The 15,204-nt window shown below is 39.5% G+C and overlaps 2 pseudogenes; both read left to right on the top strand.

The window, feature by feature from the left end:
- Positions 1-1,103: 1,103 nt before the first annotated feature.
- On the top strand, positions 1,104-3,667 carry LOC111769635 (uncharacterized; annotated as a pseudogene).
- Positions 3,668-3,690: 23 nt separating this feature from the next.
- On the top strand, positions 3,691-4,370 carry LOC138919803 (uncharacterized; annotated as a pseudogene).
- The last annotated feature ends 10,834 nt before the right edge of the window (positions 4,371-15,204 follow it).

Here is a 15,204-nt window from a genome sequence, read left to right as displayed (position 1 = left end):
GTTGCTCCTAATTAGCTGGACAAAGTGGTGAAAGAAAAGGATAAGCTCAAGGATTCAAATTCTCAGCTCAATCATAAATGACCCAAAAGCTTCTATGGATGCCCTGAAGAAGATCCCTATCTCCTGTAGCTGCATGTAGGACTGAGATTACTGCAAATCAAACACAGAATCTCATCTGAGCTTGGCTGAATTATAATGTAAATAGACCTCCCAGTCTCACAGGGTGTTTACTGTTAAAGTACAGGCTTTGACTGGGAAAGAATGGGATCATGTAATTTGGAACAGGGATGCATAGGAAGACTCTGATGGACCTAGGGACATTGAGCCCCTAAATTCTGATGAGTTTAAAAAGCAACCTCTCTACCCACCGGTGGAAGAATCCTCCCTACTCCCAGTGGAAATGGTCTCACCACACTCAGCAGAAATAGCCTCCCCACACCCAGTGGTAGTGGCCTACCCACCCCTAGTGGTAGCAGCAGCCTCTCCAGTCACCCCGCCCCAGCCTTCTCACCCTCTCCGTCTGAGTGAATGAAGCCTGCATTGCCTGAGGAAACTTAATGGCCTCCTCTGTTGTAGTTGCCATGTGCCATGCAAGACAATGCTGATTCTCCTCACGACCCACTCCCATCAGCCCTCTTTGCTTCTTGATCTTTAACTGGACTCTTCCCAGCAGGCTCCTAAAGGCAAGGTACAAAGTATAACTTATGAGGAGGTGCACTACTCTCCAAAAGAGCTACATAAGTTTCCTAGTTTATAAAGACAGAAATCTGTAGAATATGTGGGTGAAAGGATATCGAGGCTGTGGGGTAATGTTGGAAGGAACATAAATTTGGATCAGGATGAATTGATTGGTGCAATCTCACTAAACAGAGATCCTGCATTTAATGTTGCAGCTTGGGGAGGTAGGAAGGGCTCTCACAGTTTGCTTGTTTGGTTGGCTGAAACACGGACCAAAGGGTGGCCCACAGTGAACAAATGAGAAATGCCAGCATCTGCTTTGGTTTAATGTAGAGGAGGGGATTCAAAGACTTAGAAAGATTGGAACATTAGAGACGATATGTTCTTTAAGACCTACTCACTCACACTGGGAAGGTTTAAAAGGCATGCCTTTCACTACTACTGTGAGAAACAAATTTGTGAAAGGAGTCCTGGAATCCTTGAAGAGCTCTGTGATGCCTCTTCTCTGTGGGTCAGACCTCACAGTGGGAACTGAAGCCATTGAATTGGGAAGCCTAAATGCAACAGGAGTAACTGGATCTCAGAGAGGCAGGGGCCAAGCGGCAGCACCCAACCACCAAAGGCCAGGTGGGCATGGTTATGGTAATGAACAATAGAATGAAAGCAGCAATTAGGATAATCTGACTCATACAGACCTACGGCACTGGCTATTTGATCATGGTGTTCCTAAAAGAGAAAAAGATATGAAGACTACTAAATTCTTACTTAATTTGTATAAGCAGAAAAGTTCTAGGTCAAGGAAACCAAAGTTTAAGGCGAATCGTAAAACAGAGTCACAGCCCCTCATTCAACACCAGTCTTGAGCCAGTTTACAGATCCAAAATCCCTTGAATGAAGGGGAGGCCAGGCCCACTTGAAGAAGGACCTTGGTACACTGACAAAAATTTATATTGTTAATCTTTCTCCCAGCCTTCTCTAAAGTGATCTATAGACTTTTATCAAGGTAACTATGCACTGGGGAAAAGAAAATAATCAGACTACTGATTTTGAGGACTACTGGACACCAGCTCTGAACTGACACTAATTTCAGGTGACCCAAATGTCATTGTAGTCCATCAGTCAGAGTAGGGGCTTCTGGAGATCAAGTGGTGATCAAATAGAGTATTAGCTCGGGTCCATCTCACACTGGGTCCAGTGGGTCCCCAAACTCATCCTGTGGTGAATTCCCCAGTTCCAGAATATGTAATTGGAACAGACAGATTCAGCCACTGGTAGAATTCCCACATTGGTTCCCTGACCTGTGGAGTGAGGGCTATTATGGTGGGAAAGACCAAAGGAAGCCTCTAGAACTGCCTCTCCCTAAAAAAGTAGTAAGCCAAAAGCAATACTGTGCTCCTGGAGGGACTGCAGAGATTAGTGCCACCATCAAGAACTTGAAAGATGCGGGTATGGTGATTCCCACCATATCCCCATTCAATTCACCTATTTGTTCTATGTAGAAGAAGGATGGATCTTGGAGAATGACAGTGGCTTATCACAAGTTTAGCCAGGTGGTGACTCCAATTGCAGCTGTTGCACCAGATGTAATTTCATTTCTTGAGCAAATTAACATATCCCCTTTTACCTGGTATGCAAATACTTTTTTCCTCGATACAAATCAATAAGGACTACCAGAGGAAATTTACCTTCAGCTGGCAAGGCCAGCAATACACCTTCACTGTCCTACCTAAGGGGTAAATCAACCCTCCAGCCCTATGTCATAATTCAGTTCAAAGGGATCTTGATTGCCTTTCCCTTCCACGAGATATCACATTGGTCTGTTACATTGATGACATTATGCTGATTGCACCTATTCAGCAAGAAATAGCAACTGCTCTAGACCTATTGGTAAGACATTTGTGTATCAGAAGCTGGGAAATAAAATCCAACAAAAATTCACCTGCCTTTACCTCAGTGAAATTTCTAGAAGTCCATTGGTATAGTCAAGATATTCCTTCTAAGGTGAAGGATAAGTTGTTGTATCTGGGCCCTCCTACAACCAAAACAGAGGTACAACACTTAGTATGCCTCTTTGGATTTTGGAGACAACATATTCCTCATTTAGGTGTATTACTTCAGCCCATTTACTGAGTGGCCCAAAAAGATGCTAGTTTTGATTGGGGCTCAGAACAAGAGAAGGCTCTGCAACAGGTCAGATTGCTGTGAGAACTTGAGCCCTATGATCCAGCTTGAGCTGGATGGGCTGCCACTTGAGCCCTATGATCCAGCAGATCCAATGGTGTTTGAAGTGTCAGTGGCAGACAGGAATGCTGTTTGGAGCCTTTGGCAGGTCCCTGTAGATGAATTGCAGTGCAAGCCCTTAGTATGTTGGAGCAAAGTCCTGCCATCCTCTTCTAATAACTCTCCTTTTGAGAAACAGTTCTTTGCCTGCTACAGGGTTTTAGTAGAGATTAAATGCCTAGACATGGGCCACCAAATTACCATGAAATCTAAGCTTCCCATCATGAATGGAGTGTTGTCTGACCCACCAAGCCATAAAGTTGGGCGTGCGTAGCAGTGCTCCATCATCAAATGGAAGTGGAATATGTGTGATCAGTTTCAAACAGGCCCTGAAGGCACAAGTAAGGTACATGAATAAATGGCTCAAATGCTGATGGTCCCGACTCCTGCTGCATTGCCTTCATTATCCCAGCCTGTACCTATGGCCTCACGAGGAGTTCCTTATGATCAGTTGACATCAGAGAAGTCTCGGGCCTGGTTTACAGATGATTTTGTGTGACATGCAGGTACCAACCGAAAATGGACAGCTGCAGCATTACAGCCCATTTTTGGGATATGCCTGAAGGAGAGTATTGAAGGGAAATCTTCCCAGTGGGCAGAACTTTGAGCAGTGCATCTGGTTGTTCATTTTACTTGGAAAGAGAAATGGTCAGATGTGTGTTTATATACTGATTCATGGGCTGTGGGCAATGGTTTGGCTGCTGGCTAGGGACTTAGAAGGAATATGATTGATACAAGATTCTCCAGAATGCTGTATGTGCTCTGAATTAGCATCCAAAATATGGTGCTGTTTCTCTCATAGCCAGAATTCATGGGTCCAGGAATCAAGGGGTAGAAGTGGGGGTGGCACCTCTCACTACTACCCCTAGTGACCCACTAGCAAAATTTGCTTCCTCTTCCCATGGCCTTATGCTCTGCTTGCCTAGAGGTCTTAGTTTCAAAGGGATGAATGCTTCTACCAGGAGATACAACAATGATTTCACTGAATTGGAAGTTAAGATGTCACCCACCCCTTTGGGCTCCCTCATGCCTGTGAATCCACAGGAAAAGAAGGGAGTTACTGTACTGTTTGGGATGATTGATCCTGATTAACAAGAAAAACTAGACTGTTACTCCACAATGGAGGTAAGGAAGAGTATGTCTGAAATATGGGAGATTACTTAGGGCATCTCTTAGTATTACCATTGCCTGTGACTAAGGTCAATGGAACACTACAACAACCCAATCCAAGCAGGACAACTAATGGCCCAGACCCTTCAGGAATGAAGGTTTGAATCACTCCCCCAGTTAGCAAACCATGACCAGTTGAGGAGCTTGCTGACAGCAAAGGTAATACAGTCTGGATAGTGGAAGAAGTTAGTTACAAATACAAACTCTGACTATGTGACCAGTTATAGAAAGAAGGACTGTAATATTTCCTCCTTATTTTGTTATGAATATATTTATATACAAAATCTTTGTTTTCTTCCCTCTGTATCCTCTTCTAAGAGGTATTGGCTTTATATCATAGTATTTAAGCATTGTTAACTTTATATCATTGCATTTAAATTACTGGATATCAAGAATAAGAGTAAATATCAAAGACTTTATCTCTTCTGGGGAAGGGGTGAGTGGGATTTCAGTTGTTTGCAGGGTAGGTATACCATGTCAGGTAGAATTTTGACTTTGTTATTACCTTTATTTGGAGATTAAATATGGTTTAAGAAGAAATGTATGGATGCCAAGTTGACAAGAGTTGGACTTACGATGGGTGATTTTATATGTCAACCTGACTGGGCCACAGAGTACCCAGATATTTGGTTAAAAATCATTCTGGGCATGTCTATAAGAGTGTTTCTGGATGAAATAACATTTGAATCAGTAGACTGAGTAAAACAGATTGCCCTCTCTAATGTGGAGTGGCCTTATCCAATCTGTGGGAGGCCTGACTAGGACGAAAACGTGGAGTATGGGAAAACTCTCTCTCTCTGCCTGACTGCTTTTGAGCTGGGACATGGGCCTTTTCCTGCTTTTGCACTTGGACTTAGACTAGAATTTACACTGTTGGCTCTTCTGGTTATCAGGACTTTGGACTTAGACTGGATCCTATACCATTGGCTCACCTGGGCATCCAGTTTGCCAAGTGCAGATCCTGGGACTTCTCGGCTTCCTTAACCATGTGAGTCAATTACTTACAGTAAAATTATCACAAATCTCTTTATATATATTGGTTCTTGTCTTAGCCAGTTTGGATTGCTGTAACAGAATACCACAGACTGGGTGACTGAAACAACAAATATTTATTTCTCACGGCTCTAGAGGCTGGAAGTCTGAGATAAGGGTAACAGCATGGTTGAGTTCATGGGCTGGGATCTCTTTCGGGATAACGTCCTCACTTGACCTTCCTTGGTGTGAGCATGCCAAGACAGAGATCCCATGTCTCCTCCTCTTTTTGTAAGGGCACTAATTCCATCATGAGGGCCCCACTTTTATGACCTAATATAATTGTAATTATCTCCCAAAGGCCTCATCTCCAAACATGATCACACTGGGCTTTAGGGGTCCAAGATACGAATTTTGAGGGGACACAAACATTTAGTCCACAGCAGTTCTGTTTCTCTGGAGAATCTAGACTAATCCAAGGGGAAACTTTTCCTTACTATAAGATGCCAACTAATAAATACAGATTTGGCAAAAGTCATAGCGGTGGTTTACTCAGAAGAGATTCCTCATGGATGCTAAGGCTAGTGGGTGGAGTTCTGCTGTAGAAAAGGATATTAGTGTAATCTTGGAATACCTCCCTATTCCTTCCACCCCCAAATACTCTGAGTATTACCAGAGGGGAAAAAAGTGATTTTACAGTAGAGCAACCTGGCAGACCTGGATGCCTGGTGATGAAATTTCCCTCACTAGTAGAGGGATGGGTAGACATTGTGCACACCCCTAATGTCATGCAGTGAGAAGAGCACAGCATCACTTCTGCAGCATTCCTACCAAGAAAGCATGACTTGATCCTAGTCCCAAGGAAACATCAGATGGCCCGAGGTTGAAGAACGCCCTTCAAAATGAAAGGCCTTAGATTTTAAAATTCAAGATCATGAAAATCAGGGAAAGACTGAGGAACTATTCTGGGATGAAGAGCCCTAAGAGATAGGACAAACAATTGTAGCTCATGATCTGATTGGATGCTGGATCAGAAAGCAAAAAGAGACAAAATTGGTAGAATTGGTGAAATCTGAATACAGTCTGTGAACTGGATAGTAGTGTTGTATGACTACTAATTTCTTTGAATGTCAGCATTTGGTTATGTAGGAGAGTGTTCTTATTTTTTGAAAAATACACACTGGAGGATTAAGAGGAGAGAGAGAGAACAAACGTGGTAGAGTGCTAGCATTTGGAGAACTTGGGTGAGACAATACAGTTGTTTTCTGTACTGTTGTAATTTTTCTCCAAGTTCCAAATTATTTCAAAAGAAACAGTATAAAAAGAGGTTCTTAGAAATGTATATCTCCCACCCAAGTTTCCTGATCCACCACCAAATTAATCTATATCCCCATTTATTCCACTCTCTTCTCCTTATTCCATCACTAAATCATCCAAGCTTTTACCCACTATTTCCATATATCACTTGCAAGAAAATCCTGAGATTCATTAAACCAGAAACAGAAAAAAAGATACAGCCTGATTCTTGTTAAATTGTCTTTGTGCATCTCCTCCCTTTGTCCCCTTCTTAACTTTGAGAGTAGTGTCTGAATCTGAGCAGAGACTATAATACATCTGCATACATTTCTCATTTTCGATGATTATATAGGCCAGATTCAGTATACACATTTGATTCAGGGAGCTCCTAAATACTGGGGGCTGAAGTATGACCAAGTCTATCTATAACCGAACTAAGCAAAAAATCCTTCCAATATGAGAGCATGCCACTGACTCTAGGAATCTAGCTTCAAAAAGCAAGAAGCTAAAATATGGAAAAATATCACATTCTTCTCAGATGCCCCTAAGTCTAAAACTGGTGATGTCCAGGGGCATTTGCCTTGACCACAAAAAATGTTCCTTCCTTCCAGAAATGCACATTCATTTGATCCTTATGAAACTGTAACTCTCCAATCCAAATCAGAACCCAGACCGTGGGCTTAGGGGACTGTTTTGATAACAACCAAAAAATTCAGAATGTTTTACAGACCCCATACTGGGAAAGATCCAGTAAAGGAAATAACTTGACTCAACAGAAGATCCCCCAGGAGGACCCATATTATGCTTTAGTCAATATCAATGAAGTAGGTGGGTGGTAACAAGTGAGGTTCTTTACCCAGAAGCCAATTGTGCACAGAGGTAAAGAAAATAGTTAAAACAGATTAGAAGCTAGACAAATTCACAATTATATTTTGTCACTGGATCATATTCTACTTAAGGCTGCACCAAATATTTCTAATTCCTAATACCAAAAAAAAAAAAAAATTAAGAAAGTAAAAGAAGAAAGAGACATTGGCATAGAATATAAAGCATTCTTTCTCTAAGCAAATGGTGCACATTTTCTTCATATTTTCTCTAACATTTTTACAATTTGGAAAACACCTCAGCAGGCTACAAATATTTATGTATAGTCTAACCTCTTCAAGTGTTTTCACATTACATTGCCTGAGGTTTCATAGCACATGATGAGTTGGTGGTGACTGTTTGATGAGTCTTTTCCAAAACTAAGTACCAAACCTCCCTGGTGGTTTAGAGTTGAATGATGCATGTATTTCTATCATCCTTATGGCATATTACCACAAGAGAGAACAAAATGTAAATGAATAAATAAATAAGAAAAGTATTCTATCTACCTTTTAACATATTAGTTGATAGAGTTGGGACCATATGGCATCTGGCTTTAGATCAAACTTCAGGTCTTCTAGATATGTTATGTTTCATTGATTAAGGCGCTGGCTTTGCTATCTGTATAGGCCATAGGGAACAGACGGTGAGAATTTCAGTCTCGAGAGTGGCATCCCCTATAAGCCAATTACAATATCAACTCATAAGACACTTACATGCCAAGCCTGTTTCACCCAGAAGTATTCATAAAAATGGCGGCAGGCCAATTCTTTTTGTGCATAGTGTAATTCTGTCATATTACCTGTGTAGCCATTTTTTTGGTAAACCTAAAACTGGGGGATGAGGGGGAAAAGGTAAGAAATAAGGGAAGGTTGAATATGCATTTAAGTCATTGTCAGTGATTCAGACAATGACTAATGGAAGTTTCTAGGTTTCACTGGCCTTATGTCAGCATATGTAGCTCTAGCTTATCAGCCTTGGTGACAGTGGGAGCATCTGCTACTCCTGCTGACAGAAGTCTGGATCATCAAGAAGAGTTCTACAATAGCAATAATGACACTGGCACTATTGTTGAGATAGTTTATAATATCCTGCAAAGACTACAATATCAGGCAGAAAAATAGGAACACATTGCTAGCTCCTCCCCCCCCAACTTTCCAGAAAGACTAGGAACTTGTGGAAAAATGATCTTGACATGGAGAAGCTCCTTTTTCTATGGCCAGGAGAAAGATCATAAGAGTTTAGTTTGAGACGCTCAGTCAGCTAACTTAACCTAGCTTGACTCTCCCAGTACCATACCAGCCACCCTTGATGAGGCACCCTAATAATAGTCATAAGCTTTACACATTTATACAAATTCTTCAGGGGAACCTGGATCGACGTGAATTTTTCTTATAAATTGTAGAACAAATTTCTAGGAGTAAACAATCAACTATTCTCCCTATTGTATTCATCTTCATATCATCAGTATTGTTAACAACATTAACTTTTCAGTTCCTAATTACACAGGACTGTTGGCTGTGCACAGAATTATAGAGTCAATTTCTGCCCTTTAGGAGTTTCAAATCTTAAAATATTGAAAAACATGTAAAACAGAGTCTATATTGAGAACACCAACCATGAGAATAAACAGCAGGCTATCCACAATCTCTGTGAAGCTGTCTCATGGAGGCCCAGAATTTACACTGCCTCTTAAAGGATAAGTAGGATTTAAGTAGAAAGATAGGAGGGGTAAGGAGGGGAGGTAGGGGAAATAGTCTAGATGAGGGCAACAAAAACATACTGGTGGGAAAGTAAAAAGTGTGTTTGGGCAATAGAGAGCAGAACTGCTTGATCAGAGCAGGGGTTCTTGTAGGTAAGAAGTAAAAAGAAATCAAAAGAAAGGTTGGCAGAGGACATTGAATACAAGTTTAAGAGTTTGAACTTTATCTTTTGCTGGTGAGTGTCACCAAAGGAGACATTTCATCAACAAATAAGGAAAACCACATGTCGTGATGAATTTACCAAGGCTGGCGTAAGAGTGATGACCTTGGGCCACCTTTTCATGTGACGTAAATAGCACTAGCTCTCTTAATACTCACAGAATCCTGTTCTGTTTTTCACAACTGGATGTTGATAGAGCTGCCACTTGTGGCAAGGTCTCTTGGGCATGCCTTTTGAACCCTCAAGTTGGTAATCTCTGAGCAGACATTCCAGACACTTAGAAGAAATCCAAAGCAGTCATAAATAGAATCAATTCGACTTGCATAACGTCTTTCCTCCAAGATGCTTTAAGTACTAAAGAGAGCCTGGCTCTTCACAATGAGGCCATTCCAAAGCTCACTAAACAAACTGCTTGTTTAAAAGGGATGAAATCCTTGAACATATGCCCTTGAACACAGCTTTAAACTCTCTACCACCCTCATTATGGCTTGACAGGTTAGTGTCCTAGATCTAGAAAGTGGCCAGAGGCAGAATATTTCCAACTCCTAAGTGGAAGCAGAAAGGCTGCCTGTGGAAGGTCCTGCTCTCAAAGTTTCTATAGCACTGCCCTAGCTGGAGAATGCATTTTGTTAACTCTTGACTGGCATCTGTGGTCCACAGAAATGAAGTCCTATCTTTGACTTCTGACTTTCCACATACCCGTAACAGACTTACTTTCAGTAAATAATTTTTTTAAAAATCAGTATTGTACAATACCCTTCAGGATTTCTACAATGCCTGAAAAACCAATTAATCAGATGTTTGAGGTCTGAGGTCCTCCCTGACTACTCATTGACCCACTATTTTCTTTCATTTCACTTGCCCTCTGCTCTACATAGGACTGTCTTTTCTCTATCCCTAAATATGTTACACTCATTCCTACCTGAATACGCTCACTAATGCTAGATCTCTTGCCTAAAACATCCCTCTATATAACCTATCCAACCTCCATGAAGCCATCCACATCTAAATTAATTCCTTACTGATTTCTGACTTCCAGCAGCATTTATAATTCATAAATGTTATTCTGGGACTTAATTACGAACTGTCTTACATTATTATTTAATTCCTTTCTGTTAAAGTAGATTAAAATCTTCCAGAAACCAGGAGTTATTTTTTATTTTTGGCAAATTCTTTCACATTCCCCACAATGCCTTTCAAAATATAAAATATAATTAGGTGCTAATGAAACATCTATTAAATTGAATTACCATGAACATTCTTTGGTCATTCATCTAGGAGATCAATAGTCAGAGAGGCAGCATGCTGTAATGGAAATAGTATAGGCTCTGCAGTCGTTAAGACCAGAGTTCAAATCCCAGTTCTACAACTTACTAGCTAGGGGACCCTGAAGTTGTCTTCTTTTGGCTTCAGTTTCCTCAGATGTAAAATGGGGATACCTTACAAGATTATTATGAGAACTGAGCAAGAGAGCCACATATTCCATTGCATGTAGTAAGTATTCAATACATTTTCATTCTCTATTGAGTAATCATGCAACATCTAATTATAATTGTAAAGAAGAGGCAGAGGTGTCATTTTGGTAGGCCACTCAGCTGCTCTGGCAGTAACCTGCAGGGTGTGAATTTGATTAAGGAACCAATATGGTCCTCAGCTCTTCACACCCAGGAGAATCAATATTTTAAATAGACCAGAACATAAAATGCCAATTTATAATAGGCATTTTAGATCAGAACATTCTAATAAGAAGGTCAGCATATTCTTTCCCTAAGGAAAAGCTATATGAAAAGATAAATTATAATTTTTGCTGAAGATGAATAATTCAAAACAAGGGAAACAAATAAATAAACTTTTATTTAGTGATTGGGATGGCTTGCGACAACAGGCTATGATACAGTTCCACTAGGGAGGGAACACTTGCCAAAGGAAAGGGAAATTTGAAGGCACTGGTCATAGCAACCCATGTTCTATATAGTTTTAAAGACACAAAGCCAAATTATTATCTTTGGACTTCACTTTTCTGGTTTCAGTGCTTACTACACATCAGCCTCACTGGACTTCACTGAAATAATTTGGCCCAAGTCCCTAAACAAGTAAACAAGAAAAGAACAACATCAGCTGCCTTTGGGAAAGGGTTTATGCTGGTTAGCCTCCATTTGCATCAACTCCCCCAAGTCCATTCTTTACCTTTCTCTTGTTGCTTTGTGCCCTAAGATGCTGATCCCTACAGACTGTGTTCTCTAAGTTCCTTTGCTTTATGGGTTTCGTATCCCCCCAAAAGATATGCTGAAGTCCTAACCCTTGGTATCTGTGAATGTAACCCTATTTGAAAATAGGACTTTTGCAGATGTAATCAAGTTAGGATGAAGTCATTAGGGTGGGTCTTAACCTAATATGACTGTCCTCATAAAAAGAATGCCATATGAAGAGACACACATGCACATAAGGCGAACACCATGTAAAGATGGGAGTTATGTTGCCACAAGCTAAGAAACAACCAGAAGCTGGGGGAGAGACCTGGAATAGATACTTCCCTAGGACCTTCAGAGGTAACATGGCCCCAGTGACACCTTGATTTCAGACTTCTGATCTTCAAACTGTGAGACACTAAATTTCTGTTGTTCCCCTAGTTTGTGGTGCTTTGTTATGGCAACCCTAGGAAACTAACACACTAGCACAATAAAGCACCTGGAGCAGCGGCTCAGAGATTTTATCTAGTGGGAGAAGCAGTCCATGAGAACAGAGAGCTCTGAAGCTCTCCCCAAAGGACTTGACTTTATGTGAAATAGAGTATGGAGAAGTTTAAGCCCAAGAGCGCTCTTGAAAACAATGGGGATTTTGATGGTAAGCAGTTAAGAAGAGGTTGGTAGTTCTATGAAAGCAACAAACTAAACCTTAGGCCAACTAGTTTACCAGAGAGAATTAGGGAAAAAGGTAGCTAAGAAGAACATTCCTGGGTCAGAACAGTCTGGAATACTACCCTTCCCCAAATGTAATTGGATCTGACTGCAGAGCAATTTATGCCCTAGGGCATTATTGAAAACAATAGAACAAGCTGCCCGAAATTAGTGGAGCCTAACAGTTGGATGTGATATCATTATGAGGTAGAGAGCTTAACAATAGAGATCAGGGAAAGAGATAGTCAAAGAGAGACCTCTAAAACCACTGTCATCCCAGGCAACCACATATGCCCAAGGCTGTGTTCCCTGAGGAGTGTCATCAGAAATTTCACACTGCAAGGTTAGTGTATTTCACTGAAATAGTTTGGCCAAGTCCCTAAACAAGTAAACAAGAAAACAACAACATAAAGAATCCCCATAGAGGATGGAAAGGAATCATGTACTGAGTTGCTACAATATTTTACCTAAAATGTCAACCTTCAACAAAAAGTTGAGACATTCAAAAGAACAGAAAAGTGTGATCCCTACACAGGAAAAAATGCAGGCAAGAGAAATCTATGAGAGGGCACAGATGTTGGACTTAAAGACTTCAAGACAACCATTATAAATATTTTCAAAGAACAAAAGGAAATCATTCTTAAAGAAGTCAAGGAAGTTCTGAAGACAATGTCTTATTACATAGAGAATATCAATAAAGAGAAAAAACTTTTACAAAAGAAGAAAATAGGAATACTGGAGTAAAAAGTTAAAAATTCCAAAATTAAAAAGTCTATAAAGTAAAAGCTTACAGTAAGCTAAAGTTAATTTACTATTGAAGAAAGGAAAAAATTTTTTTTAATAAATTTAGTGTGACCTAAGTGTACAGTGTTTATAAAGTCTACAGCAGTGTACAGCAATGTTCTCAACCTTCACTTTCACTCACTACTCACTCACTGACTCACCTAGAACAACTTCCAGGCCTGTAAGCACCATTGATGGTTTGTGCTCTATATGCCTACCACTTCTCACCTTTTAAACTGTATTTTTACTATACCTTTTCTATGTTTGATACAAAAATACTTGCCATTGTGTTACAATTGTCTACAGTATTCAGGACAGTAACATGCTGTACAGGTTTGCAGCCTAGGAGCGATAGGCTGGACCATAGAGCCTAGGCGTGTAGGAGGCTATACCATCTAGTTTTGTGTAAGTACACTTTATGACGTTTGCACAACAACAAAATCACCTAATGACACATTTCTCAGAACGCATCCCCGTTGTTAAGTATTGTATGACTATGACTGTATTAAATCTGCAGAAAGAAAAGCAAGTGAACCAAGAATTTTACATTCAGCAAAATTATCTTTCAAAAATGAAAGCAAAATAAAGACGTTGCCAGATAAACAAAAACTGAGAGAATTTGATGTTAGGAGACCCACCTTACAGGAAGTACTGAAAAAAGTTCTTCTGGCTGAAAAGAAGCTACCCTAGATGATAATTTGATTTCATATGGAAAAGTAAAGCACACTGGTAAAGGTAATAATGTGACTATATAAAAGAAAGTATGAATGCATAGTTTCCCCCTTTTTAACTACTTTAAAAAGCAACTTTATAAACTAATATGTATATTGTTGAGTCTATATTATATATATGTATTTTTTGGCAATAACAGCAAAGAGGAGGTATGTGAGAGCAAAGCTATACTGAAGTAAGGAAAGAACACCAGATGGTAACTTAAATTCATAGGAATGAATGAAGAAAAACACAAATGGTAAATGAAAATGTCAAATAAACTCTATAAATATATGCTCTCTCTCTTTTCTTTTCTTTTCTTTTCTCCTTTCCTTTCTTTTTCTCTAATGGGCATACTTAGACAAAGTAATAATGGTAAGAGTGGATTGTAGGGTTTGTAACATACATGAATAAAATATGTATAACAATGATAGCACCAAAAAGGGAAAAGGGACTGGAGCTATATATAAGTTTCTATACCCCGTTACAATTAAGTTAGTGCAAATCTGAAGTACATTTTGATAAGTTAAGATGTATTTGGCAAGTCTGAGGAATCACTAAAAAAAAACTCATAAAAATACAAACATACTTAAAAAATAATTAAGGGAATTAAAATGTTACACTAGAAACATTCAGTTAATGCAAGGAAAGCAGTAAAGGAGAAACAGAGAAACAAAAAAAGGTATCAGACATAAAAAACAAAAAGTAAAGTGTCAGATTTAAATGTAGCTATATCAATAACAGCATTAAATGTGAATGGATAAAATACTCCAATCAAAGTACATAGTCAGACTGGATAAACAAACAAGATCCAATTATATGCTGTCTAGAGGAGACATTTTAGATTAAAAGATACAAATAGGTTAAAAGCAAAAGTGTGAGAAAAGATATATCACACAAACAGGAGCCACAAGAAAGCTGGAGTGTATACACTAATATCAGAACTTAAAATAAAAAATGTTACCAGAGAGAGGGGAACATTTTGTAATAATAAACAGGGTCAATTATTCAGGATTAGATAAAAATTATAAACATATGCATCATACATGCACAACAGAATCCTAAAATACATGAAGCAAAAATGGACAGAATTGAAGGAAAAAGTAAAAAATTCAATAGTTGGGTATTTCAACACCTAACTTTCAATAATGGATTGAACAACTAGATAAATAACCAACAAGGAAACAGAAGAATTGAACAATACTGTATATCAACAAGACTTAACAGATACCTCTAGAACATTCCACCTAAGAACGGCAGAGTAAACATTCTTCTTGTGTGCACACGGAACGTTCTCTAGGATAAACCATAGATTAGCCCATAAAATGTGCCTCAATAAATTTAAAAGGGTTGAAATCATGTAAAGTATGTTCTCCAACCACAGTGGGGTGAAATTAGAGATCATAGCAGAAACAAATTTTGGTAATTCACAAATACGTGCAAATTAAACAACATACTCCTAAATAATCAATGAGTCAGAAAACAAATCACAATGGAAATTAAAAATACTCTGGGGACTGGCCCCGTGGCTGAGTGGTTAAGTTCACGCGCTCTGCTGCAGGCGGCCCAGTGTTTCGTTGGTTCGAATCCTGGGTGCAGACATGGCACTGCTCATCAAACCACGCTGAGG

Source organism: Equus caballus, chromosome 21, assembly GCF_041296265.1.
Source record: "Equus caballus isolate H_3958 breed thoroughbred chromosome 21, TB-T2T, whole genome shotgun sequence".
Lineage (NCBI taxonomy): Eukaryota > Metazoa > Chordata > Mammalia > Perissodactyla > Equidae > Equus > Equus caballus.
This window is presented reverse-complemented; position numbering and strand designations above follow the sequence as displayed.